The sequence below is a fragment of the Triturus cristatus genome, chromosome 12, assembly GCF_964204655.1.
Source record: "Triturus cristatus chromosome 12, aTriCri1.1, whole genome shotgun sequence".
NCBI classification, from domain to species: Eukaryota; Metazoa; Chordata; class Amphibia; order Caudata; family Salamandridae; genus Triturus; species Triturus cristatus.
In genome coordinates this window covers 726,565,286-726,588,174 of record NC_140595.1, presented here as the reverse complement: position 1 = coordinate 726,588,174, position 22,889 = coordinate 726,565,286, and the positions used below count along the sequence as shown (strand labels likewise).

Here is a 22,889-nt window from a genome sequence, read left to right as displayed (position 1 = left end):
ATAACTTAAACGCAGTTTCTCAACTGCTTACAGGTGGTACAGTAGTGCTGGATCTAGGATCCAACACTGACCTAGAAAAAGTAACCATAACCCCACTTACCTGCTAAGTGAAATTCCTTCCATAGGATAACATTGGTAATTTGATCAGAAAAAGTTTCTAAGTGTCAACTTTTAAAATAGCAAAATATTGCTTAAAAATCACAACAGTAACTAAAACGAATTTACTCACTTGTTTCCAAGAACTGTCCCAGGACTGAATCTAGGATCCAGTCCTGGATTTAGAAAAGTAATCCTGAAAGTAATTAATTGCATATAACTTAAAATTCCCATTGAGCTCAATGTATTATTGTGATTCAAATTGTGTTGCCTATTGCAATAAACTGTAACTATGACCTGCAAAAGTCAATTGCCTATTGCAAAGTATTTAACTAAAGCATCTCATTCTGAGCAAGTATATTTTGATACCTATTGTTGGTTCTAAAATAAAACAACAATATCTTTTGTATGCAAACCAATGGCCTAGAGTTCAGTTCTTGAGTGTGTGAGACCATTTGCTGACTGAGTGTGTACAACAAATGTTTTACACTGTACTCTGATACTGCCTTACTGCTCGGCAAGCTACCACTTTAGAGAGTAAGGTTATATCTAACTTTAGCCTCTGCCAAACCTCTGGGGACTGGGGACTCTGTGCACACTGTACCTATTTGGGAACAGTATATACAGAGCCACTTTCTCACAGTAGTGATAAAGTGATTAGAGTCCTAAGGCCAACATAAAGATACAGCAAAACGTGAGGTGAAAAGCAAAAAGGTTGCTGGTAGGCCACCTTAAGGATGCCAGGTCTAACAAAAACTGAACTAAGGATAACATGAGTAAAACATCAGGTTTCTCTACTGCATTTGGTGAGACAAGTGGGCCTTCTTTTATCTTCCATTCAAGCAATCTTTGACAGACCCCTTTATTATAGAGACTTTTAAAGGATTAAAGATAAGGCACTTACAAAGGAGTCCCAAATACTCAGAGATGGTTGACTTCTGTAATATGGGTCGTAGACTAAAAGCAGCGCAAAAACAGAGTGCAACAGGGTCCAAAAAACTTGAGTGCCACAAGAGAGTTTGAATGCAAGCGTATCCTTTTACAGATCCAGAGATATACTCATGCAATTTTTGTTTTTAGGACAGAACGTGCATGATGAAAAAAACATTGTTTTTAAAAAGTGCATTGCAGAATATCAGTACTTTGATGTGGGAAAACGTTCAAACAAAATATTTGTAAGCAGCTTACAGCAAGCTGTTGTGGCCGAGTGGTTAAGGCGATGGACTCGAAATCCATTGGGGTATCCCCGCGCAGGTTCGAATCCTGCCAACAACGAGAATCTTTTTATTATCGGCTACAATTTCAGAAGTTAACCTTTAGTATTTCTTCCATTTCAGTTTTATAAATAGGTGGCTTATTTTTCTGTCACTATTGCCTCTCCACATATTTGTTATCGCTACCTCTTTCATGTCTTTGCTACACCTCATTCCTACTTTAGCACTGGTGTAAACGCTTCAAATTATTATACCGTTGCTCTCTCATTCATACCTGCGCATGCACTTGAAAGTTACTTTACCAATAAAAGACGCAAAGAGAGAAATAGAACAAAAGTGCTGGCTGGATTGGCAAACACACTTCACAAAACTGCATTTTCTTTTTTATTCTCCCCCGTGTTACATGCTTAACCTCCCCATGTGTAATTTCTCTTAACCTGCTGTCCCAGGAAGAGAATTTCATCTACAGGCTCTTTCTGTGTTTTTTTCCCTAGTCTGTCTTTCCCATTTCTTAGCTGTGTAACTGTTCCTTTACGCGATCTATTTAAACGCCATCAATCTCATTTGAGCTCCTTGCTCCCGCTTCTGTTTTCTCCACCTCTCATACTGCCAGTTCTCTATTTCTCTGTGGTTGGTGGCTACTTTCCTGAGCTTCCGAAGCCACGTGGTTCCTGCCTCTTGTTGTCAGACTTGAATTGGAAAAGGAACTATATTAACAAGCCTTTACCACTCACACACGGCGGAAGTTTATACTTTAATTCAGTGAGCTAAGAAAAGCGTGTTGTGGGTCCCCTACGAGCCATGGTGCTTGCTTCATCATGATTTGGCACCAGTCATTAGCCGCAGCTCTGCTAATGAGCCACTGAGGTCAGTTTCAATATTTACTCAAAAACATAACCATGCAGCCCACCCCTCAACTGTGTATTTATCTTGCTTTTCTGCTGTTCGTGTGATTAGCTGGGAGGAGCTCACGGCAACATCCTCCCTATAAAAGTGTAGATGGATCACTCTCTAACTCTTTCTTGCTTCACATACAAATGGCTTGAAAGGTGCAGGGAAGATGCAGGTCTAATAGACAGAATAGAAGGTCTGTGCCAGGTGGGTTTCTCTGCATTGGTGTCCCATCACAGGTCCGCAAGTGTAATGTGTGATCTTTGACTCCTGGCATTTCACAAGCAGGCGGCCAGGAAACGGTTTCAGCCTATCAACCACTGAGGAGACGCAGCCTCTGAATGAGGAATGAGGAAGCAATGAATACATCCAGCCTATCACAGGAACAGCCCTGAGTGTTCCGAATTATAAATTCTCCATGTCACTGTATGTTGTTGAGCCCAAGTAGCTCGCCGTGATCGTATAGTGGTTAGTACTCTGCGTTGTGGCCGCAGCAACCTCGGTTCGAATCCGAGTCACAGCATTGTGGTTGGCAATGTCACGGCAGTTGGGTGTTAATTTTACAGAATTAGCAAATGTACCAGTGGTTTTTGTAAAATGTCTATTAAAAACAGATCCTTTCAAATATTTAAACCATCTAACAACAAATGATTTAAACTCGCATGATTATAAGCTGTAGCTATAATGTATTTACTTACATAAATTATCGTTCTTGAACCTATTGGGGGTGGAGGGGGAGCGGAGCTCACCCCCCAGGTGCAGTTGAGTGACCTGTGTTGTGGCTCTCTAGAGGGAAGGCACAAATTTTGCTGTCACCCAGCCCAATCCAGACGTGTATTGGGGCCAGGTTTCAGGCAAATAGAGCAGTAAGTGCAGAGACATGTTCACTCTCTAAAAGTGGCATTTCTAAAATAGTAAAGTTAAATCCAACCTCACCAGTAAGTAGGATTTTCAATAAATAAATAAAGCTACTCCTCTCCGATATGGAATTACCAAATAAAAAGTATAGGGGAATACACAGAGCTAACCTATGAGAGGGGTAGACCTCACAGTAGTGAAAAATGAAATAGACTGTTTGGTACTTACAGGACACGCGAACCACCAAAGTACATATCTTATTTTTTACTTACATAGCATCATGCACCTAGGACTACCTAGGGCCTACCTTAGGTGTAAATTATATGTAATAAAAGGGGAGTTTAAGGCTTGGAAAGTAGGCTGGGACTCCCCTGGGAGACCCCTGAGTCTATGCCCAGAACCATAACTCTGCCAGTCGAGTACTTACCTAAAAGCCGATAACTCACTTTTCTTCCATAGGCTAACATGGAGTGGTTTCACTTGGAAATTCTTCTAAGTGGTGTGGAGTTTTGGAACTTTAAAATATTCATCTAAAATCAGCCGAACAACGAATTCTGATTTACTCACCTGTTATCAGGAGAGACCTCAGTGCTGCATCTTGGAGCTCAGTACTGACCCTGAAAAGTAATTTTAACCGTACTTACCAGTAACTCGAATTTCCTTCCATGGGATATCATTGCCTGCTTTTTGCTGAAAATTTTCTAAGTGTCGATTTTTGAAACTTACAAATATTCTTTAAAAATCGTACCAACTGTGAAAAAGTAATTGTTTACCTGTTTTAGATAGATGTCCCAGTACTCGGCCTAGGAGCCCAGCACTGGATTACAAAAGTAACGAGAACGTACTTTACCCGTAACTTGAATTTTCTTCCATAGGAAACCATTGACTGTTTTTCTGTGAAATTTCTTCTAAGTGTCGATTTTGCAAACATGTAAATATTCCTTAAAAATCGCCTGTATAACTTAAACGCAGTTTCTCAACTGCTTACAGGTGGTACAGTAGTGCTGGATCTAGGATCCAACACTGACGTAGAAAAAGTAACCATAACCCCACTTACCTGCTAAGTGAATTTCCTTCCATAGGATAACATTGGTAATTTGATCAGCAAAAGTTTCGAAGTGTCAACTTTTAAAATAGCAAAATATTGCTTAAAAATCACAACAGTAACTAAAACGAATTTACTCACTTGTTTCCAAGAACTGTCCCAGGACTGAATCTAGGATCCAGTCCTGGATTTAGAAAAGTAATCCTGAAAGTAATTAATTGCATATAACTTAAAATTCCCATTGAGCTCAATGTATTATTGTGATTCAAATTGTGTTGCCTATTGCAATAAACTGTAACTATGACCTGCAAAAGTCAATTGCCTATTGCAAAGTATTTAACTAAAGCATCTCATTCTGAGAAAGTATATTTTGATACCTATTGTTGGTTCTAAAATAAAACAACAATATCTTTTGTATGCAAACCAATGGCCTAGAGTTCAGTTCTTGAGTGTGTGAGACCATTTGCTGACTGAGTGTGTACAACACATGTTTTACACTGTACTCTGATACTGCCTTACTGCTCGGCAAGCTACCACTTTAGAGAGTAAGGTTATATCTAACTTTAGCCTCTGCCAAACCTCTGGGGACTGGGGACTCTGTGCACACTGTACCTATTTGGGAACAGTATATACAGAGCCACTTTCTCACAGTAGTGATAAAGTGATTAGAGTCCTAAGGCCAACATAAAGATACAGCAAAACGTGAGGTGAAAAGCAAAAAGGTTGCTGGTAGGCCACCTTAAGGATGCCAGGTCTAACAAACACTGAACTAAGGATAACATGAGTAAAACATCAGGTTTCTCTACTGCATTTGGTGAGACAAGTGGGCCTTCTTTTATCTTCCATTCAAGCAATCTTTGACAGACCCCTTTATTATAGAGCTTTTCAAGGATTAAAGATAAGGCACTTACAAAGGAGTCCCAAATACTCAGAGATGGTTGACTTCTGTAATATGGGTCGTAGACTAAAAGTAGCGCAAAAACAGAGTGCAACAGGGTCCAAAAAACTTGAGTGCCACAAGAGAGTTTGAATGCAAGCGTATCCTTTTACAGATCCAGAGATATACTCATGCAATTTTTGTTTTTAGGACAGAACGTGCATGATGAAAAAAACATTGTTTTTAAAAAGCGCATTGCAGAATATCAGTACTTTGATGTGGGAAAACATCAAAACTTTCAAACCAAATATTTGTAGGCAGCTTACAGCAAGTTGTTGTGGCCGAGTGGTTAAGGCGATGGACTCGAAATCCATTGGGGTATTCCCGCGCAGGTTCGAATCCTGCCAACAACGAGAATCTTTTTATTATCGGCTACAATTTCAGAAGTTAACCTTTAGTATTTCTTCCATTTCAGTTTTATAAATAGGTGGCTTATTTTTGTGTCACTATTGCCTCTCCACATATTTGTTATCGCTACCTCTTTCATGTCTTTGCTACACCTCATTCCTACTTTAGCACTGGTGTAAACGCTTCAAATTATTATACCGTTGCTCTCTCATTCATACCTGTGCATGCACTTGAAAGTTACTTTACCAATAAAAGACGCAAAGAGAGAAATAGAACAAAAGTGCTGGCTGGATTGGCAAACACACTTCATAAAACTGCATTTTCTTTTTATTCTCCCCCGTGTTACATGCTTAACCTCCCCATGTGTAATTTCTCTTAACCTGCTGTCCCAGGAAGAGAATTTCATCTACAGGCTCTTTCTGTGTTTTTTTCCCTAGTCTGTCTTTCCCATTTCTTAGCTGTGTAACTGTTCCTTTACGCGCTCTATTTAAACGCCATCAATCTCATTTGAGCTCCTTGCTCCCGCTTCTGTTTTCTCATCCTCTCATACTGCCAGTTCTCTCTTTCTCTGTGGTTGGTGGCTACTTTCCTGAGCTTCCGAAGCCACGTGGTTCCTGCCTCTTGTTGTCAGACTTGAATTGGAAAAGGAACCATATTAACAAGCCTTTACCACTCACACACGGCGGAAGTTTATACTTTAATTCAGTGAGCTAAGAAAAGCGTGTTGTGGGTCCCCTACGAGCCATGGTGCTTGCTTCATCATGATTTGGCACCAGTCATTAGCCGCAGCTCTGCTAATGAGCCACTGAGGTCAGTTTCAATATTTACTCAAAAACATAACCATGCAGCCCACCCCTCAACTGTGTATTTATCTTGCTTTTCTGCTGTTCGTGTGATTAGCTGGGAGGAGCTCACGGCGACATCCTCCCTATAAAAGTGTAGATGGATCACTCTCTAACTCTTTCTTGCTTCACATACAAATGGCTTGAAAGGTGCAGGGAAGATGCAGGTCTAATAGACAGAATAGAAGGTCTGTGCCAGGTGGGTTTCTCTGCATTGGTGTCCCATCACAGGTCCGCAAGTGTAATGTGTGATCTTTGACTCATGGCATTTCACAAGCAGGCGGCCAGGAAACGGTTTCAGCCTATCAACCACTGAGGAGACGCAGCCTCTGAATGAGGAATGAGGAATGAGGAAGCAATGAATACATCCATCCTATCACAGGAACAGCCCTGAGTGTTCCGAATTATAAATTCTCCATGTCACTGTATGTTGTTGAGCCCAAGTAGCTCGCCGTGATCGTATAGTGGTTAGTACTCTGCGTTGTGGCCGCAGCAACCTTGGTTCGAATCCGAGTCACGGCATTGTGGTTGGCAATGTCACGGCAGTTGGGTGTTAATTTTACAGAATTAGCAAATGTACCAGTGGTTTTTGTAAAATGTCTATTAAAAACAGATCCTTTCAAATATTTAAACCATCTAACAACAAATGATTTAAACTCGCATGATTATAAGCTGTAGCTATAATGTATTTACTTACATAAATTATCGTTCTTGAACCTATTGGGGGTGGAGGGGGAGCGGAGCTAACCCCCCAGGTGCAGTTGAGTGACCTGTGTTGTGGCTCTCTAGAGGGAAGGCACAAATTTTGCTGTCACCCAGCCCAATCCAGACGTGTATTGGGGCCAGGTTTCAGGCAAATAGAGCAGTAAGTGCAGAGAAATGTTCACTCTCTAAAAGTGGCATTTCTAAAATAGTAAAGTTAAATCCAACCTCACCAGTAAGTAGGATTTTCAATAAATAAATAAAGCTACTCCTCTCCGATATGGAATTACCAAATAAAAAGTATAGGGGAATACACAGAGCTAACCTATGAGAGGGGTAGACCTCACAGTAGTGAAAAATGAAATAGACTGTTTGGTACTTACAGGACACGCGAACCACCAAAGTACATATCTTATTTTTTACTTACATAGCATCATGCACCTAGGACTACCTAGGGCCTACCTTAGGTGTAAATTATATGTAATAAAAGGGGAGTTTAAGGCTTGGCAAGTAGGCTGGGACTCCCCTGGGAGACCCCTGAGTCTATGCCCAGAACCATAACTCTGCCAGTCGAGTACTTACCTAAAAGCCGATAACTCACTTTTCTTCCATAGGCTAAAATTTCGTTGTTTCACTTGGAAATTCTTCTAAGTGGTGTGGAGTTTTGGAACTTTAAAATATTCATCTAAAATCAGCCGAACAACGAATTCTGATTTACTCACCTGTTATCAGGAGAGACCTCAGTGCTGCATCTTGGAGCTCAGTACTGACCCTGAAAAGTAATTTTAACCGTACTTACCAGTAACTCGAATTTCCTTCCATGGGATATCATTGCCTGCTTTTTGCTGAAAATTTTCTAAGTGTCGATTTTTGAAACTTACAAATATTCTTTAAAAATCGTACCAACTGTGAAAACGTAATTGTTTACCTGTTTTAGATAGATGTCCCAGTACTCGGCCTAGGAGCCCAGCACTGGATTACAAAAGTAACGAGAATGTACTTTACCCGTAACTTGAATTTTCTTCCATAGGAAACCATTGACTGTTTTTCTGTGAAATTTCTTCTAAGTGTCGATTTTGCAAACATGTAAATATTCCTTAAAAATCGCCTGTATAACTTAAACGCAGTTTCTCACCTGCTTACAGGTGGTACAGTAGTGGTGGATCTAGGATCCAACACTGACCTAGAAAAAGGAACCATAACCCCACTTACCTGCTAAGTGAATTTCCTTCCATAGGATAACATTGGTAATTTGATCAGCAAAAGTTTCTAAGTGTCAACTTGTAAAATAGCAAAATATTGCTTAAAAATCACAACAGTAACTAAAATGAATTTACTCACTTGTTTCCAAGAACTGTCCCAGGACTGAATCTAGGATCCAGTCCTGGATTTAGAAAAGTAATCCTGAAAGTAATTAATTGCATATAACTTAAAATTCCCATTGAGCTCAATGTATTATTGTGATTCAAATTGTGTTGCCTATTGCAATAAACTGTAACTATGACCTGCAAAAGTCAATTGCCTATTGCAAAGTATTTAACTAAAGCATCTCATTCTGAGCAAGTATATTTTGATACCTATTGTTGGTTCTAAAATAAAACAACAATATCTTTTGTATGCAAACCAATGGCCTAGAGTTCAGTTCTTGAGTGTGTGAGACCATTTGCTGACTGAGTGTGTACAACAAATGTTTTACACTGTACTCTGATACTGCCTTACTGCTCGGCAAGCTACCACTTTAGAGAGTAAGGTTATATCTAACTTTAGCCTCTGCCAAACCTCTGGGGACTGGGGACTCTGTGCACACTGTACCTATTTGGGAACAGTATATACAGAGCCACTTTCTCACAGTAGTGATAAAGTGATTAGAGTCCTAAGGCCAACATAAAGATACAGCAAAACGTGAGGTGAAAAGCAAAAAGGTTGCTGGTAGGCCACCTTAAGGATGCCAGGTCTACCAAAAACTGAACTAAGGATAACATGAGTAAAACATCAGGTTTCTCTACTGCATTTGGTGAGACAAGTGGGCCTTCTTTTATCTTCCATTCAAGCAATCTTTGACAGACCCCTTTATTATAGAGCTTTTCAAGGATTAAAGATAAGGCACTTACAAAGGAGTCCCAAATACTCAGAGATGGTTGACTTCTGTAATATGGGTCGTAGACTAAAAGCAGCGCAAAAACAGAGTGCAACAGGGTCCAAAAAACTTGAGTGCCACAAGGGAGTTTGAATGCAAGCGTATCCTTTTACATATCCAGAGATGTACTCATGCAATTTTTGTTTTTAGGACAGAACGTGCATGATGAAAAAAACATTGTTTTTAAAAAGCGCATTGCAGAATATCAGTACTTTGATGTGGGAAAACTTCAAAACTTTCAAACAAAATATTTGTAGGCAGCTTACAGCAAGTTGTTGTGGCCGAGTGGTTAAGGCGATGGACTCGAAATCCATTGGGGTATCCCCGCGCAGGTTCGAATCCTGCCAACAACGAGAATCTTTTTATTATCGGCTACAATTTCAGAAGTTAACCTTTAGTATTTCTTCCATTTCAGTTTTATAAATAGGTGGCTTATTTTTTTGTCACTATTGCCTCTCCACTTATTTGTTATCGCTACCCCTTTCATGTCTTTGCTACACCTCATTCCTACTTTAGCACTGGTGTAAACGCTTCAAATTATTATACCGTTGCTCTCTCATTCATACCTGCGCATGCACTTGAAAGTTACTTTACCAATAAAAGACGCAAAGAGAGAAATAGAACAAAAGTGCTGGCTGGATTGGCAAACACACTTCATAAAACTGCATTTTCTTTTTTATTCTCCCCCGTGTTACATGCTTAACCTCCCCATGTGTAATTTCTCTTAACCTCCTGTCCCAGGAAGAGAATTTCATCTACTGGCTCTTTCTGTGTTTTTTTCCCTAGTCTGTCTTTCCCATTTCTTAGCTGTGTAACTGTTCCTTTACGCGCTCTATTTAAACGCCATCAATCTCATTTGAGCTCCTTGCTCCCGCTTCTGTTTTCTCCACCTCTCATACTGCCAGTTCTCTCTTTATCTGTGGTTGGTGGCTACTTTCCTGAGCTTCCGAAGCCACGTGGTTCCTGCCTCTTGTTGTCAGACTTGAATTGGAAAAGGAACTATATTAACAAGCCTTTACCACTCACACACGGCGGAAGTTTATACTTTAATTCAGTGAGCTAAGAAAAGCGTGTTGTGGGTCCCCTACGAGCCATGGTGCTTGCTTCATCATGATTTGGCACCAGTCATTAGCCGCAGCTCTGCTAATGAGCCACTGAGATCAGTTTCAATATTTACTCAAAAACATAACCATGCAGCCCACCCCTCAACTGTGTATTTATCTTGCTTTTCTGCTGTTCGTGTGATTAGCTGGGAGGAGCTCACGGCGACATCCTCCCTATAAAAGTGTAGATGGATCACTCTCTAACTCTTTCTTGCTTCACATACAAATGGCTTGAAAGGTGCAGGGAAGATGCAGGTCTAATAGACAGAATAGAAGGTCTGTGCCAGGTGGGTTTCTCTGCATTGGTGTCCCATCACAGGTCCGCAAGTGTAATGTGTGATCTTTGACTCCTGGCATTTCACAAGCAGGCGGCCAGGAAACGGTTTCAGCCTATCAACCACTGAGGAGACGCAGCCTCTGAATGAGGAATGAGGAAGCAATGAATACATCCAGCCTATCACAGGAACAGCCCTGAGTGTTCCGAATTATAAATTCTCCATGTCACTGTATGTCGTTGAGCCCAAGTAGCTCGCCGTGATCGTATAGTGGTTAGTACTCTGCGTTGTGGCTGCAGCAACCTCGGTTCGAATCCGAGTCACGGCATTGTGGTTGGTAATATCACGGCAGTTGGGTGTTAATTTTACAGAATTAGCAAATGTACCAGTGGTTTTTGTAAAATGTCTATTAAAAACAGATCCTTTCAAATATTTAAACCATCTAACAACAAATGATTTAAACTCGCATGATTATAAGCTGTAGCTATAATGTATTTACTTACATAAATTATCGTTCTTGAACCTATTGGGGGTGGAGGGGGAGCGGAGCTCACCCCCCAGGTGCAGTTGAGTGACCTGTGTTGTGGCTCTCTAGAGGGAAGGCACAAATTTTGCTGTCACCCAGCCCAATCCAGACGTGTATTGGGGCCAGGTTTCAGACAAATAGAGCAGTAAGTGCAGAGACATGTTCACTCTCTAAAAGTGGCATTTCTAAAATAGTAAAGTTAAATCCAACCTCACCAGTAAGTAGGATTTTCAATAAATAAATAAAGCTACTCCTCTCCGATATGGAATTACCAAATAAAAAGTATAGGGGAATACACAGAGCTAACCTATGAGAGGGGTAGACCTCACAGTAGTGAAAAATGAAATAGACTGTTTGGTACTTACAGGACACGCGAACCACCAAAGTACATATCTTATGTTTTACTTACATAGCATCATGCACCTAGGACTACCTAGGGCCTACCTTAGGTGTAAATTATATGTAATAAAAGGGGAGTTTAAGGCTTGGCAAGTAGGCTGGGACTCCCCTGGGAGACCCCTGAGTCTATGCCCAGAACCATAACTCTGCCAGTCGAGTACTTACCTAAAAGCCGATAACTCACTTTTCTTCCATAGGCTAACATTGAGTGGTTTCACTTGGAAATTCTTCTAAGTGGTGTGGAGTTTTGGAACTTTAAAATATTCATCTAAAATCAGCCGAACAACGAATTCTGATTTACTCACCTGTTATCAGGAGAGACCTCAGTGCTGCATCTTGGAGCTCAGTACTGACCCTGAAAAGTAATTTTAACCGTACTTACCAGTAACTCGAATTTCCTTCCATGGGATATCATTGCCTGCTTTTTGCTGAAAATTTTCTAAGTGTCGATTTTTGAAACTTACAAATATTCTTTAAAAATCGTACCAACTGTGAAAACGTAATTGTTTACCTGTTTTAGATAGATGTCCCAGTACTGAGCCTAGGAGCCCAGCACTGGATTACAAAAGTAACGAGAACGTACTTTACCCGTAACTTGAATTTTCTTCCATAGGAAACCATTGACTGTTTTTCTGTGAAATTTCTTCTAAGTGTCGATTTTGCAAACATGTAAATATTCCTTAAAAATCGCCTGTATAACTTAAACGCAGTTTCTCAACTGCTTACAGGTGGTACAGTAGTGCTGGATCTAGGATCCAACACTGACCTAGAAAAAGTAACCATAACCCCACTTACCTGCTAAGTGAATTTCCTTCCATAGGATAACATTGGTAATTTGATCAGCAAAAGTTTTGAAGTGTCAACTTTTAAAATAGCAAAATATTGCTTAAAAATCACAACAGTAACTAAAACGAATTTACTCACTTGTTTCCAAGAACTGTCCCAGGACTGAATCTAGGATCCAGTCCTGGATTTAGAAAAGTAATCCTGAAAGTAATTAATTGCATATAACTTAAAATTCCCATTGAGCTCAATGTATTATTGTGATTCAAATTGTGTTGCCTATTGCAATAAACTGTAACTATGACCTGCAAAAGTCAATTGCCTATTGCAAAGTATTTAACTAAAGCATCTCATTCTGAGAAAGTATATTTTGATACCTATTGTTGGTTCTAAAATAAAACAACAATATCTTTTGTATGCAAACCAATGGCCTAGAGTTCAGTTCTTGAGTGTGTGAGACCATTTGCTGACTGAGTGTGTACAACAAATGTTTTACACTGTACTCTGATACTGCCTTACTGCTCGGCAAGCTACCACTTTAGAGAGTAAGGTTATATCTAACTTTAGCCTCTGCCAAACCTCTGGGGACTGGGGACTCTGTGCACACTGTACCTATTTGGGAACAGTATATACAGAGCCACTTTCTCACAGTAGTGATAAAGTGATTAGAGTCCTAAGGCCAACATAAAGATACAGCAAAACGTGAGGTGAAAAGCAAAAAGGTTGCTGGTAGGCCACCTTAAGGATGCCAGGTCTACCAAAAACTGAACTAAGGATAACATGAGTAAAACATCAGGTTTCTCTACTGCATTTGGTGAGACAAGTGGGCCTTCTTTTATCTTCCATTCAAGCAATCTTTGACAGACCCCTTTATTATAGAGCTTTTCAAGGATTAAAGATAAGGCACTTACAAAGGAGTCCCAAATACTCAGAGATGGTTGACTTCTGTAATATGGGTCGTAGACTAAAAGCAGCGCAAAAACAGAGTGCAACAGGGTCCAAAAAACTTGAGTGCCACAAGGGAGTTTGAATGCAAGCGTATCCTTTTACAGATCCAGAGATATACTCATGCAATTTTTGTTTTTAGGACAGAACGTGCATGATGAAAAAAACATTGTTTTTAAAAAGCGCATTGCAGAATATCAGTACTTTGATGTGGGAGAACTTCAAAACTTTCAAACAAAATATTTGTAGGCAGCTTACAGCAAGTTGTTGTGGCTGAGTGGTTAAGGCGATGGACTCGAAATCCATTGGGGTATCCCCGCGCAGGTTCGAATCCTGCCAACAACGAGAATCTTTTTATTATCGGCTACAATTTCAGAAGTTAACCTTTAGTATTTCTTCCATTTCAGTTTTATAATTAGGTGGCTTATTTTTGTGTCACTATTGCCTCTCCACATATTTGTTATCGCTACCTCTTTCATGTCTTTGCTACACCTCATTCCTACTTTAGCACTGGTGTAAACGCTTCAAATTATTATACCGTTGCTCTCTCATTCATACCTGCGCATGCACTTGAAAGTTACTTTACCAATAAAAGACGCAAAGAGAGAAATAGAACAAAAGTGCTGGCTGGATTGGCAAACACACTTCATAAAACTGCATTTTCTTTTTTATTCTCCCCCGTGTTACATGCTTAACCTCCCCATGTGTAATTTCTCTTAACCTGCTGTCCCAGGAAGAGAATTTCATCTACAGGCTCTTTCTGTGTTTTTTTCCCTAGTCTGTCTTTCCCATTTCTTAGCTGTGTAACTGTTCCTTTACGCGCTCTATTTAAACGCCATCAATCTCATTTGAGCTCCTTGCTCCCGCTTCTGTTTTCTCCACCTCTCATACTGCCAGTTCTCTCTTTCTCTGTGGTTGGTGGCTACTTTCCTGAGCTTCCGAAGCCACCTGGTTCCTGCCTCTTGTTGTCAGGCTTGAATTGGAAAAGGAACCATATTAACAAGCCTTTACCACACACACACGGCGGAAGTTTATACTTTAATTCAGTGAGCTAAGAAAAGCGTGTTGTGGGTCCCCTACGAGCCATGGTGCTTGCTTCATCATGATTTGGCACCAGTCATTAGCCGCAGCTCTGCTAATGAGCCACTGAGGTCAGTTTCAATATTTACTCAAAAACATAACCATGCAGCCCACCCCTCAACTGTGTATTTATCTTGCTTTTCTGCTGTTCGTGTGATTAGCTGGGAGGAGCTCACGGCGACATCCTCCCTATAAAAGTGTAGATGGATCACTCTCTAACTCTTTCTTGCTTCACATACAAATGGCTTGAAAGGTGCAGGGAAGATGCAGGTCTAATAGACAGAATAGAAGGTCTGTGCCAGGTGGGTTTCTCTGCATTGGTGTCCCATCACAGGTCCGCAAGTGTAATGTGTGAACTTTGACTCCTGGCATTTCACAAGCAGGCGGCCAGGAAACGGTTTCAGCCTATCAACCACTGGGGAGACGCAGCCTCTGAATGAGGAATGAGGAAGCAATGAATACATCCAGCCTATCACAGGAATAGCCCTGAGTGTTCCGAACTATAAATTCTCCATGTCACTGTATGTCGTTGAGCCCAAGTAGCTCGCCGTGATCGTATAGTGGTTAGTACTCTGCGTTGTGGCCGCAGCAACCTCGGTTTGAATCCGAGTCATGGCATTGTGGTTGGCAATGTCACGGCAGTTGGGTGTTAATTTTACAGAATTAGCAAATGTGCCAGTGGTTTTTGTAAAATGTCTATTAAAAACAGATCCTTTCAAATATTTAAACCATCTAACAACAAATGATTTAAACTCGCATGATTATAAGCTGTAGCTATAATGTATTTACCTACATAAATTATCGTTCTTGAACCTATTGGGGGTGGAGGGGGAGCGGAGCTCACCTCCCAGGTGCAGTTGAGTGACCTGTGTTGTGGCTCTCTAGAGGGAAGGCACAAATTTTGCTGTCACCCAGCCCAATCCAGACGTGTATTGGGGCCAGGTTTCAGGCAAATAGAGCAGTAAGTGCAGAGACATGTTCACTCTCTAAAAGTGGCATTTCTAAAATAGTAAAGTTAAATCCAACCTCACCAGTAAGTAGGATTTTCAATAAATAAATAAAGCTACTCCTCTCCGATATGGAATTAACAAATAAAAAGTATAGGGGAATACACAGAGCTAACCTATGAGAGGGGTAGACCTCACAGTAGTGAAAAATGAAATAGACTGTTTGGTACTTACAGGACACGCGAACCACCAAAGTACATATCTTATTTTTTACTTACATAGCATCATGCACCTAGGACTACCTAGGGCCTACCTTAGGTGTAAATTATATGTAATAAAAGGGGAGTTTAAGGCTTGGCAAGTAGGCTGGGACTCCCCTGGGAGACCCCTGAGTCTATGCCCAGAACCATAACTCTGCCAGTCGAGTACTTACCTAAAAGCCGATAACTCACTTTTCTTCCATAGGCTAAAATTTCGTTGTTTCACTTGGAAATTCTTCTAAGTGGTGTGGAGTTTTGGAACTTTAAAATATTCATCTAAAATCAGCCGAACAACGAATTCTGATTTACTCACCTGTTATCAGGAGAGACCTCAGTGCTGCATCTTGGAGCTCAGTACTGACCCTGAAAAGTAATTTTAACCGTACTTACCAGTAACTCGAATTTCCTTCCATGGGATATCATTGCCTGCTTTTTGCTGAAAATTTTCTAAGTGTCGATTTTTGAAACTTACAAATATTCTTTAAAAATCGTACCAACTGTGAAAACGTAATTGTTTATCTGTTTTAGATAGATGTCCCAGTACTGAGCCCAGGAGCCCAGCACTGCATTACAAAAGTAACGAGAACGTACTTTACCCGTAACTTGAATTTTCTTCCATAGGAAACCATTGACTGTTTTTCTGTGAAATTTCTTCTAAGTGTCGATTTTGCAAACATGTAAATATTCCTTAAAAATCGCCTGTATAACTTAAACGCAGTTTCTCAACTGCTTACAGGTGGTACAGTAGTGCTGGATCTAGGATCCAACACTGACCTAGAAAAAGTAACCATAACCCCACTTACCTGCTAAGTGAATTTCCTTCCATAGGATAACATTGGTAATTTGATCAGCAAAAGTTTCGAAGTGTCAACTTTTAAAATAGCAAAATATTGCTTAAAAATCACAACCGTAACTAAAACGAATTTACTCACTTGTTTGCAAGAACTGTCCCAGGACTGAATCTAGGATCCAGTCCTGGATTTAGAAAAGTAATCCTGAAAGTAATTAATTGCATATAACTTAAAATTCCCATTGAGCTCAATGTATTATTGTGATTCAAATTGTGTTGCCTATTGCAATAAACTGTAACTATGACCTGCAAAAGTCAATTGCCTATTGCAAAGTATTTAACTAAAGCATCTCATTCTGAGAAAGTATATTTTGATACCTATTGTTGGTTCTAAAATAAAACAACAATATCTTTTGTATGCAAACCAATGGCCTAGAGTTCAGTTCTTGAGTGTGTGAGACCATTTGCTGACTGAGTGTGTACAACAAATGTTTTACACTGTACTCTGATACTGCCTTACTGCTCGGCAAGCTACCACTTTAGAGAGTAAGGTTATATCTAACTTTAGCCTCTGCCAAACCTCTGGGGACTGGGGACTCTGTGCACACTGTACCTATTTGGGAACAGTATATACAGAGCCACTTTCTCACAGTAGTGACAAAGTGATTAGAGTCCTAAGGCCAACATAAAGATACAGCAAAACTTGAGGTGAAAAGCAAAAAGGTTGCTGGTAGGCCACCTTAAGGATGCCAGGTCTAACAAAAACTGAACTAAGGATAACATGAGTAAAACATCAGGTTTCTCTACTGCATTTGGTGAGACAAGTGGGCCTTCTTTTATCTTCCATTCAAGCAATCTTTGACAGACCCCTTTATTATAGAGCTTTTCAAGGATTAGAGATAAGGCACTTACAAAGGAGTCCCAAATACTCAGAGATGGTTGACTTCTGTAATATGGGTCGTAGACTAAAAGCAGCGCAAAAACAGAGTGCAACAGGGTCCAAAAAACTTGAGTGCCACAAGGGAGTTTGAATGCAAGCGTATCCTTTTACAGATCCAGAGATATACTCATGCAATTTTTGTTTTTAGGACAGAACGTGCATGATGAAAAAAACATTGTTTTTAAAAAGCGCATTGCAGAATATCAGTACTTTGATGTGGGAAAACTTCAAAACTTTCAAACAAAATATTTGTAGGCAGCTTACAGCAAGTTGTTGGGGCCGAGTGGTTAAGGCGATGGACTCGAAATCCATTGGGGTATCCCCGCGCAGGTTCGAATCCTGCCAACAACGAAAATCTTTTTATTATCGGCTACAATTTCAGAAGTTAACCTTTAGTATTTCTTCCATTTCAGTTTTATAAATAGGTGGCTTATTTTTGTGTCACTATTGCCTCTCCACATATTTGTTATCGCTACCTCTTTCATGTCTTTGCTACACCTCATTCCTACTTTAGCACTGCTGTAAACGCTTCAAATTATTATACCGTTGCTCTCTCATTCATACCTGCGCATGCACTTGAAAGTTACTTTACCAATAAAAGACGCAAAGAGAGAAATAGAACAAAAGTGCTGGCTGGATTGGCAAACACACTTCATAAAACTGCATTTTCTTTTTTATTCTCCCCCGTGTTACATGCTTAACCTCCCCATGTGTAATTTCTCTTAACCTCCTGTCCCAGGAAGAGAATTTCATCTACAGGCTCTTTCTGTGTTTTTTTCCCTAGTCTGTCTTTCCCATTTCTTAGCTGTGTACCTGTTCCTTTACGCGCTCTATTTAAACGCCATCAATCTCATTTGAGCTCCTTGCTCCCGCTTCTGTTTTCTCCACCTCTCATACTGCCAGTTCTCTCTTTCTCTGTGGTTGGTGGCTACTTTCCTGAGCTTCCGAAGCCACGTGGTTCCTGCCTCTTGTTGTCAGACTTGAATTGGAAAAGGAACCATATTAACAAGCCTTTACCACTCACACACGGCGGAAGTTTATACTTTAATTCAGTGAGCTAAGAAAAGCGTGTTGTGGGTCCCCTACGAGCCATGGTGCTTGCTTCATCATGATTTGGCACCAGTCATTAGCCGCAGCTCTGCTAATGAGCCACTGAGGTCAGTTTCAATATTTACTCAAAAACATAACCATGCAGCCCACCCCTCAACTGTGTATTTATCTTGCTTTTCTGCTGTTCGTGTGATTAGCTGGGAGGAGCTCACGGCGACATCCTCCCTATAAAAGTGTAGATGGATCACTCTCTAACTCTTTCTTGCTTCACATACAAATGGCTTGAAAGATGCAGGGAAGATGCAGGTCTAATAGACAGAATAGAAGGTCTGTGCCAGGTGGGTTTCTCTGCATTGGTGTCCCATCACAGGTCCGCAAGTGTAATGTGTGAACTTTGACTCCTGGCATTTCACAAGCAGGCGGCCAGGAAACGGTTTCAGCCTATCCACCACTGAGGAGACGCAGCCTCTGAATGAGGAATGAGGAAGCAATGAATATATCCAGCCTATCACAGGAATAGCCCTGAGTGTTCCGAATTATAAATTCTCCATGTCACTGTATGTCGTTGAGCCCAAGTAGCTCGCCGTGATCGTATAGTGGTTAGTACTCTGCGTTGTGGCCGCAGCAACCTTGGTTTGAATCCGAGTTACGGCATTGTGGTTGGCAATGTCACGGCAGTTGGGTGTTAATTTTACAGAATTAGCAAATGTGCCAGTGGTTTTTGTAAAATGTCTATTAAAAACAGATCCTTTCAAATATTTAAACCATCTAACAACAAATGATTTAAACTCGCATGATTATAAGCTGTAGCTATAATGTATTTACTTACATAAATTATCGTTCTTGAACCTATTGGGGGTGGAGGGGGAGCGGAGCTCACCCCCCAGGTGCAGTTGAGTGACCTGTGTTGTGGCTCTCTAGAGGGAAGGCACAAATTTTGCTGTCACCCAGCCCAATCCAGACGTGTATTGGGGCCAGGTTTCAGGCAAATAGAGCAGTAAGTGCAGAGAAATGTTCACTCTCTAAAAGTGGCATTTCTAAAATAGTAAAGATAAATCCAACCTCACCAGTAAGTAGGATTTTCAATAAATAAATAAAGCTACTCCTCTCCGATATGGAATTACCAAATAAAAAGTATAGGGGAATACACAGAGCTAACCTATGAGAGGGGTAGACCTCACAGTAGTGAAAAATGAAATAGACTGTTTGGTACTTACAGGACACGCGAACCACCAAAGTACATATCTTATTTTTTACTTACATAGCATCATGCACCTAGGACTACCTAGGGCCTACCTTAGGTGTAAATTATATGTAATAAAAGGGGAGTTTAAGGCTTGGCAAGTAGGCTGGGACTCCCCTGGGAGACCCCTGAGTCTATGCCCAGAACCATAACTCTGCCAGTCGAGTACTTACCTAAAAGCCGATAACTCACTTTTCTTCCATAGGCTAACATTGAGTGGTTTCACTTGGAAATTCTTCTAAGTGGTGTGGAGTTTTGGAACTTTAAAATATTCATCTAAAATCAGCCGAACAACGAATTCTGATTTACTCACCTGTTATCAGGAGAGACCTCAGTGCTGCATCTTGGAGCTCAGTACTGACTCTCAAATGTAATTTTAACCGTACTTACCAGTAACTCGAATTTCCTTCCATGGGATATCATTGCCTGCTTTTTGCTGAAAATTTTCTAAGTGTCGATTTTTGAAACTTACAAATATTGTTTAAAAATCGTACCAACTGTGAAAACGTAATTGTTTACCTGTTTTAGATAGATGTCCCAGTACTGAGCCTAGTAGCCCAGGACTGGATTACAAAAGTAACGAGAACGTACTTTACCCGTAACTTGAATTTTCTTCCATAGGAAACCATTGACTGTTTTTCTGTGAAATTTCTTCTAAGTGTCGATTTTGCAAACATGTAAATATTCCTTAAAAATCGCCTGTATAACTTAAACGCAGTTTCTCACCTGCTTACAGGTGGTACAGTAGTGCTGGATCTAGGATCCAACACTGACCTAGAAAAAGGAACCATAACCCCACTTACCTGCTAAGTGAATTTCCTTCCATAGGATAACATTGGTAATTTGATCAGCAAAAGTTTCTAAGTGTCAACTTGTAAAATAGCAAAATATTGCTTAAAAATCACAACAGTAACTAAAATGAATTTACTCACTTGTTTCCAAGAACTGTCCCAGGACTGAATCTAGGATCCAGTCCTGGATTTAGAAAAGTAATCCTGAAAGTAATTAATTGCATATAACTTAAAATTCCCATTGAGCTCAATGTATTATTGTGATTCAAATTGTGTTGCCTATTGCAATAAACTGTAACTATGACCTGCAAAAGTCAATTGCCTATTGCAAAGTATTTAACTAAAGCATCTCATTCTGAGAAAGTATATTTTGATACCTATTGTTGGTTCTAAAATAAAACAACAATATCTTTTGTATGCAAACCAATGGCCTAGAGTTCAGTTCTTGAGTGTGTGAGACCATTTGCTGACTGAGTGTGTACAACAAATGTTTTACACTGTACTCTGATACTGCCTTACTGCTCGGCAAGCTACCACTTTAGAGAGTAAGGTTATATCTAACTTTAGCCTCTGCCTAACCTCTGGGGACTGGGGACTCTGTGCACACTGTACCTATTTGGGAACAGTATATACAGAGCCACTTTCTCACAGTAGTGATAAAGTGATTAGAGTGCTAAGGCCAACATAAAGATACAGCAAAACGTGAGGTGAAAAGCAAAAAGGTTGCTGGTAGGCCACCTTAAGGATGCCAGGTCTACCAAAAACTGAACTAAGGATACCATGAGTAAAACATCAGGTTTCTCTACTGCATTTGGTGAGACAAGTGGGCCTTCTTTTATCTTCCATTCAAGCAATCTTTGACAGACCCCTTTATTATAGAGCTTTTCAAGGATTAAAGATAAGGCACTTACAAAGGAGTCCCAAATACTCAGAGATGGTTGACTTCTGTAATATGGGTCGTAGACTAAAAGCAGCGCAAAAACAGAGTGCAACAGGGTCCAAAAAACTTGAGTGCCACAAGGGAGTTTGAATGCAAGCGTATCCTTTTACAGATCCAGAGATATACTCATGCAATTTTTGTTTTTAGGACAGAACGTGCATGATGAAAAAAACATTGTTTTTAAAAAGCGCATTGCAGAATATCAGTACTTTGATGTGGGAAAACTTCAAAACTTTCAAACAAAATATTTGTAGGCAGCTTACAGCAAGTTGTTGGGGCCGAGTGGTTAAGGCGATGGACTCGAAATCCATTGGGGTATCCCCGCGCAGGTTCGAATCCTGCCAACAACGAAAATCTTTTTATTATCGGCTACAATTTCAGAAGTTAACCTTTAGTATTTCTTCCATTTCAGTTTTATAAATAGGTGGCTTATTTTTGTGTCACTATTGCCTCTCCACATATTTGTTATCGCTACCTCTTTCATGTCTTTGCTACACCTCATTCCTACTTTAGCACTGCTGTAAACGCTTCAAATTATTATACCGTTGCTCTCTCATTCATACCTGCGCATGCACTTGAAAGTTACTTTACCAATAAAAGACGCAAAGAGAGAAATAGAACAAAAGTGCTGGCTGGATTGGCAAACACACTTCATAAAACTGCATTTTCTTTTTTATTCTCCCCCGTGTTACATGCTTAACCTCCCCATGTGTAATTTCTCTTAACCTCCTGTCCCAGGAAGAGAATTTCATCTACAGGCTCTTTCTGTGTTTTTTTCCCTAGTCTGTCTTTCCCATTTCTTAGCTGTGTACCTGTTCCTTTACGCGCTCTATTTAAACGCCATCAATCTCATTTGAGCTCCTTGCTCCCGCTTCTGTTTTCTCCACCTCTCATACTGCCAGTTCTCTCTTTCTCTGTGGTTGGTGGCTACTTTCCTGAGCTTCCGAAGCCACGTGGTTCCTGCCTCTTGTTGTCAGACTTGAATTGGAAAAGGAACCATATTAACAAGCCTTTACCACTCACACACGGCGGAAGTTTATACTTTAATTCAGTGAGCTAAGAAAAGCGTGTTGTGGGTCCCCTACGAGCCATGGTGCTTGCTTCATCATGATTTGGCACCAGTCATTAGCCGCAGCTCTGCTAATGAGCCACTGAGGTCAGTTTCAATATTTACTCAAAAACATAACCATGCAGCCCACCCCTCAACTGTGTATTTATCTTGCTTTTCTGCTGTTCGTGTGATTAGCTGGGAGGAGCTCACGGCGACATCCTCCCTATAAAAGTGTAGATGGATCACTCTCTAACTCTTTCTTATTTCACATACAAATGGCTTGAAAGATGCAGGGAAGATGCAGGTCTAATAGACAGAATAGAAGGTCTGTGCCAGGTGGGTTTCTCTGCATTGGTGTCCCATCACAGGTCCGCAAGTGTAATGTGTGAACTTTGACTCCTGGCATTTCACAAGCAGGCGGCCAGGAAACGGTTTCAGCCTATCCACCACTGAGGAGACGCAGCCTCTGAATGAGGAATGAGGAAGCAATGAATATATCCAGCCTATCACAGGAATAGCCCTGAGTGTTCCGAATTATAAATTCTCCATGTCACTGTATGTCGTTGAGCCCAAGTAGCTCGCCGTGATCGTATAGTGGTTAGTACTCTGCGTTGTGGCCGCAGCAACCTTGGTTTGAATCCGAGTTACGGCATTGTGGTTGGCAATGTCACGGCAGTTGGGTGTTAATTTTACAGA

General features: G+C 40.6%; 8 non-coding genes across 8 annotated transcripts; all 8 read left to right on the top strand.

Moving 5' to 3' along the window:
* Positions 1-1,289: 1,289 nt before the first annotated feature.
* TRNAS-CGA (transfer RNA serine (anticodon CGA)) lies at positions 1,290-1,371 on the top strand. Its single transcript has one exon. It is a non-coding gene; the product is annotated as a tRNA-Ser (tRNA).
* Positions 1,372-5,312: 3,941 nt separating this feature from the next.
* On the top strand, positions 5,313-5,394 carry TRNAS-CGA (transfer RNA serine (anticodon CGA)). Its single transcript has one exon. It is a non-coding gene; the product is annotated as a tRNA-Ser (tRNA).
* A 1,287-nt stretch (positions 5,395-6,681) lies between these two features.
* On the top strand, positions 6,682-6,753 carry TRNAH-GUG (transfer RNA histidin (anticodon GUG)). Its single transcript has one exon. It is a non-coding gene; the product is annotated as a tRNA-His (tRNA).
* Positions 6,754-9,341: 2,588 nt separating this feature from the next.
* On the top strand, positions 9,342-9,423 carry TRNAS-CGA (transfer RNA serine (anticodon CGA)). Its single transcript has one exon. It is a non-coding gene; the product is annotated as a tRNA-Ser (tRNA).
* A 1,281-nt stretch (positions 9,424-10,704) lies between these two features.
* Positions 10,705-10,776, top strand: TRNAH-GUG (transfer RNA histidin (anticodon GUG)). Its single transcript has one exon. It is a non-coding gene; the product is annotated as a tRNA-His (tRNA).
* A 2,588-nt stretch (positions 10,777-13,364) lies between these two features.
* On the top strand, positions 13,365-13,446 carry TRNAS-CGA (transfer RNA serine (anticodon CGA)). The gene has a single exon. It is a non-coding gene; the product is annotated as a tRNA-Ser (tRNA).
* Positions 13,447-17,387: 3,941 nt separating this feature from the next.
* On the top strand, positions 17,388-17,469 carry TRNAS-CGA (transfer RNA serine (anticodon CGA)). Its single transcript has one exon. It is a non-coding gene; the product is annotated as a tRNA-Ser (tRNA).
* Positions 17,470-21,410: 3,941 nt separating this feature from the next.
* On the top strand, positions 21,411-21,492 carry TRNAS-CGA (transfer RNA serine (anticodon CGA)). Its single transcript has one exon. It is a non-coding gene; the product is annotated as a tRNA-Ser (tRNA).
* Positions 21,493-22,889: the final 1,397 nt, after the last annotated feature.